This window comes from Drosophila subpulchrella, unplaced genomic scaffold (assembly GCF_014743375.2).
Source record: "Drosophila subpulchrella strain 33 F10 #4 breed RU33 unplaced genomic scaffold, RU_Dsub_v1.1 Primary Assembly Seq44, whole genome shotgun sequence".
Classification (NCBI taxonomy): domain Eukaryota; kingdom Metazoa; phylum Arthropoda; class Insecta; order Diptera; family Drosophilidae; genus Drosophila; species Drosophila subpulchrella.
Genome location: NW_023665655.1, coordinates 1,125,851 through 1,131,247, shown reverse-complemented (window position 1 = coordinate 1,131,247; position 5,397 = coordinate 1,125,851). Strand labels below are relative to the sequence as shown.

The following is a 5,397-nucleotide window of genomic DNA, read 5'->3' as shown; positions in this document are numbered from 1 at the left end:
AAAGATATAAGACGTTTGGGAAAGTTTCAGCCCGATAGCTTTAAAACTGAGAGACTAGTTTGCGTAGAAACGGACGGACAGACGGACATGGCTAGATCGACTCGTCTAGTCATGCTGATCAAGAATATATATACTTTATGGGGTCGGAAACGTCTGCTTCACTGTGTTGCAAACTTCTGACTGAAATCAATATACCCTCTGCAAGGGTATAAAAATGAAAAAAAATGTTTAATTAAATATAAATAAGTGTTATTACTATTTATATTTTTTTCTATTACTCAATTATTTTCGAAAAAATTTAGTATAAAAGCTGAATAACAAATTCGTAAAAAAAAAAATAACGTAATTAAAGTTGATATTATTATTAATGTTAATAAAAAATATTGATTACATAATGTTAATTGTTGAATTACTAATCATTTAGGTAAAAATCCTAAAAGTGGAGGTAGTCCCCCTAGAGATAAAAAATTTATAAGTAATGAAAATTTTAAAATTTGTCTATAAACAAATCAAGAAAATAATTGATTTAAATGAAATAATATAAAAATACTAAATATAAAAGTTAAAATAAATATATACAAATATATTTATATATTATATATTTATATACATATACATATATAAATATATTTATATTTATATACATATACATATATAAATATATTTATATTTATATACATGTAGATATATAAATATATTTATATACTTTATGGGGTCAGACCCGCTTCCTTCTGCCTGTTACATACTTTCCGACGAATCTAGTATACCCTTTTACTCTACGAGTAATGGGTATAATAGTGTAATTAAAGTTGATATTATTATTAATGTTAATAAAAAATATTGATTACATAATGTTTATTGTTGAATTACTAATCATTTAGGTAAAAATCCTAAAAATGGAGGTAGTCCCCCTAGAGATAAAAACTTTATAAGTAATGAAAATTTTAAAATTATTAAAATTAAATAATTGATTTAAATGAAATAATCTAAAAATACTAAATATAAAAGTTAAAATAAAAGATAAAAATGAATAAAATAAATAGTAGATTAATCAAATAGATTCACTAATTATTAAAGATCTTAATATTCATTTAAAATGATTAATAGAAGAAAAAGCCATTATTTTTCGCAATGAAGTTTGGTTTAATTCACCAATAGCTTCAATAATTACAGATAAAACACGGGAGAACGCTATAGTCGAGTACCTCGACTATCAGATACCCGTTACTCAGCTTAAAGGACCAAAGGGAAATGGAGATATGCAAGCAGCAAAGCGAGATTTAAATGCGCCACCTACCAGCGGTAGACAGATTTAAGCTTTATGGGCGTTAGAGTAGGCGTGGCAAATTTCTTTTTGAATCAGTCGATAGGTATTGACGAGACCAATACATTTCAGTTAAAATTTTTTTTTTATCTAGCATAAAAATTGTGGGCGCCACAGGCTTGGGCGGTTTGTGGGCGTTATAGTGGGCGTGGCATATTCGCGTAGCAAAATTGCGCTGCGTACAAAGCAACGGAAGCTAAATCTGAGATCTCAATTCTCTATCTTTGATAGTTTCCGAGATATCGACGTTCATACTTACGATTTTTTGAAGTTTGTGGGCGGTTTGTGGGCGTTAAAGTGGGCGTGGCAAACTTTTTTTTAGTCAATCGATAGATATTGATGAGAACAATAAATTTCAGTTAAAATTTTTATTCTAGCATTAAAACTGTAGGAGCCACAGTTTTGGGCTGTTTGTGGGCGTTAGAGTGGGCGTGGCACTCTGCTGAAACAAACTTACGCTGCGCAGGAATCTCAGGAATCTGCATGCCTAATCCCAGTATTGTAGCTCTTATAGTTTCCGAGATCTCATCGTTCATACGGACAGACGGACAGACGGACATAGCTAGATCGACTCGGCTAGTGAGCATGATCAAGAAAATATATACTTTATGGGGTCGGAAACGCTTCCTTCTGCCTGTTACATACTTTCCGACGAATCTGGTTTACCTAATGGGAGGCAGCCAAAGGTAAAATTTGACCTCGTGCAAACGCCAGTGGTTGTTGTTATTGCACCGCCTCTGCCCCTGTGCAGATGGCGGAGCTTGATCCAAAAATTAAAACGACGGAGTCAATGATATTTACTTCACGAAGTACTGTGTGAGACTGTATTCTGCTTTTGGTTATACATTTGGTTGGGCTGTGCATAACAAGAAAGCTTATGATTTACCGTTTTCATTGTGGATCATAATGCTTTACAATAGAGGGTAATCTTTTAGCATACAATTTCAACTTAAATAAAGAGGCAAGCGTGAACATACTCCGCCCGTTGGAAGGACGGTCGATCTTTCAAGATACAACCGAGATAGGCAGGTGCGCAACCTTACGAATTGGACGACGAATGACTCCTTTTGCCGTCTTAATATCGACGACTCGGACTCTTCCGTCCGCTCCAGAGCAAGTATTGGTAATGCGTCCCAAGGGCCATTGCTGAGATGAAGCGTTGTCTTCATGGATCATGACCAGCTGCCCCGGGACTATGTTCGCCTTTGGAGAGAGCCACTAGCTGCGGGCCTGCAAGGTGTGCAGGTAATCTCGTCGCCAAAGATCCCAGAATTGTTGCTTGATGTGGGTGACCCGTTGCCAACGTGTCAAGTGCGATAGGTTGCATTCCTCTAAACTTGGCTCTGGAAGTGCCTTTAAAGACGTTCCGACCAAAAAATGCGATGGAGTGAGGGCTTCTCCATCGTTTGGATCTTCTGAAAGAGGCGCGAGGGGTCGTGAGTTGACAACTGCTTCAGCATCAACTGCGACAGTTTGGAGTTCCTCGTACGTCAGATGTGAGTGACCAGTGTTTTTTACCAATAAAAACTTCATGGACTTTACCGCCGCCTCCCACAAGCCGCCAAAATGTGGTGCGCGGGGTGGAATGAAGCTAAATTCCACGCCATTGGTGAACATTTGTAAGTCCTTCAACGCTTGCTGGCTGAAGAGTTGCATTTTAAATTCCTCTAATTGAGTGCGGGTTCCAACGAAGTTGGTTGCGTTGTCGCAGAATATCCGATTTGGCCGACTTCTCCGCCCGATGAAGCGCTTTAAACAGAGAATAAAGGTATTAGTTGACAGATCAGATACAAGTTCTTCATGTACTGCTTTGGTGGCAAAGCAAGCGAAGACGGCCATATATGTTTTGTATGGAGCCTTTCCGCGAATGCGATAGGACGTCAGAAATGGACCACACAGGTCGACTCCAGATACAGCGAAGGGTTTTGTGAGTGACAACCGGTCCCCATGATCTGGTCCAGCAAATGAGGCTTGTAATGATAGCAGTGGACACAGTTGCGCACCACTTTGCTAACTAGTCGACGAGAATTAACGATCCATACTTGGAGACGCAGGATTCCGATTAGAGCCTTGGGCCCTGCGTGCATGTTAGTTTGGTGAAGAAATTCGACGAATTTATATTTGAATTTGTGATCTTTTGGCAGTAAAAGAGGGTACTTGGCTTCTACCGGGATTTGCGCATTTTCTAGACGCCCGCCAACACGAATCAGTGTGCGAGTTCCTATAGCTGATTCCGACAGAAAAGGTGTCAGCCTTTGAAGATCTGCGCTGAGGACTTTACCTTTCTGTAAACAATCTATTTCCTTCCAATACGTTTGATGCTGAATAAGTCCTACAATAAACAGGAACGAGTGCTGTAACTCAGTTGCTGGCATTTCAACCGCTTGCGACACGCAGAGGTTTTTGCTTGCAGGGATCTTGTTAAACGCCCGCAAAACGTAAGCTGTGACTCGAAGAACACGATGATACGAAGAGATTCGATTGAGAATTTGATCAAGGATGTTTTCTTTAGATTTGGTGCATTTGAATGATGAAATTTTTCTTATTTCCAAATCCGCATCTATGGTTTCGATTTTGTCCAACGACTGCGGCCAAAGATGTTCTTCCAACTTAAGAAAGGTTGGCCTCGTAAACCAACTTGTATTTTGAAGTTCGCTGACCTTGCATCCACGAGATATGATGTCAGCCGGGTTTTCTTTTCCTGGCACATGACGCCAAGAAATGTTCGATGATTGAGTTTGAATTCCTGAGATCCGATTGGCTACAAAGCAATTTCATTGGGAAGAGTGCATAGTGATCCAGTGTAATACGATTTTGGAGTCTGTCCAGAAAACAACCTTTTGTATGTTGCTGAACTTATATTTTATTTTGTTCCACGTATCACAAAGAATTGATGCAGCACATAGCTCTAATCGTGGAAGAGAAAGGACTTTAATTGGGGCAACCTTTGACTTTGCTATGAGTAAATGCGATTCTACTGATCCATTTTGAAGTGAGCGCAGATATATACAACAGCCATATGCACGCTGTGAAGCATCTGCGAATCCATGTATTTCGCAGTCATGTTTCGGGGAAAGTCCTACATATCGGGGTATGGCGATTTGGTTTAAATTGTGCAAGTCAGGATAAATAGATTGCCAACGATCTATTAATTGTTGAGGCAGTATTTCGTCCCAATCCACATGACTCATCCACAGCTCCTTCGCAAAAATTTTGCATCTTATAACCACTGGTCCTAAAAAGCCAAGTATGTCATATTAGCGTGCAATAATTGAGAGAATGTTCCTTTTCGTCATAGCGTTAGTTTTTGGCAAATCGAACCGAAAGCAAAATTCGTCCACCTGTGGCCTCCACGACATTCCTAAGGTTTTTGTGATATCTTTGCTGTCTAACTTGAATCGATGTTCTTTGATATTATCATCCAACTTGCTAAAATTCCATTTGGCTAACTCCAATCCGGCACAAGATAAGATTCCAGTAACTTGATCAATCTTCAATTTTAAATCCTCAATGCAGTCAGCTCCTGTAAGGCGGTCATCGACATACATCTCTTTAGATATAATTTCAGATCCTATCGAAAATTCTTTCCTATATTTCTCTGCTATGAAATGCAAACTTCTGATGGCGAGAAACGGTGCACAAGCAAGCCCATACGTGACAGTATTCAACTGATATAATTTCAACGGGTCAGAAATGTTGTGCCTCCACCAAATCAACTGAAACTTGCGGTCATGGGGATCTACAATGAATTGCCGATACATTTTTGTTATATCAGCTGTTACAGCATGCCTAACAACCTAAATGAAAGCAGGGTTAAGATAAGGTCTTGCTGAACTGTCGGTCCAACCATTAAAATGCTATTTAATGATACTCCTGTCGACGACTTCGCAGATGCGTCAAAAACTACACGCAACTTTGTTGTTGAGCTGTCTGGACGCAGTACAGCGTGAAGCGGGATTCCATAGTGAGGTTGGTTTGGGTCAAAACTATCTACAGGTTGCATGTGCCCCAGATCAATATATTCTTGCATGAAATCAGAATACATTTTTTTTGATCGAGTAAACGTTGTAAGC

The 5,397-nt window shown here is 38.8% G+C and overlaps 1 pseudogene; it reads right to left on the bottom strand.

The window, feature by feature from the left end:
* Positions 1–221: 221 nt before the first annotated feature.
* Positions 222–2,229, bottom strand: LOC119562411 (annotated as a pseudogene).
* Between the last annotated feature and the right edge of the window lie 3,168 nt (positions 2,230–5,397).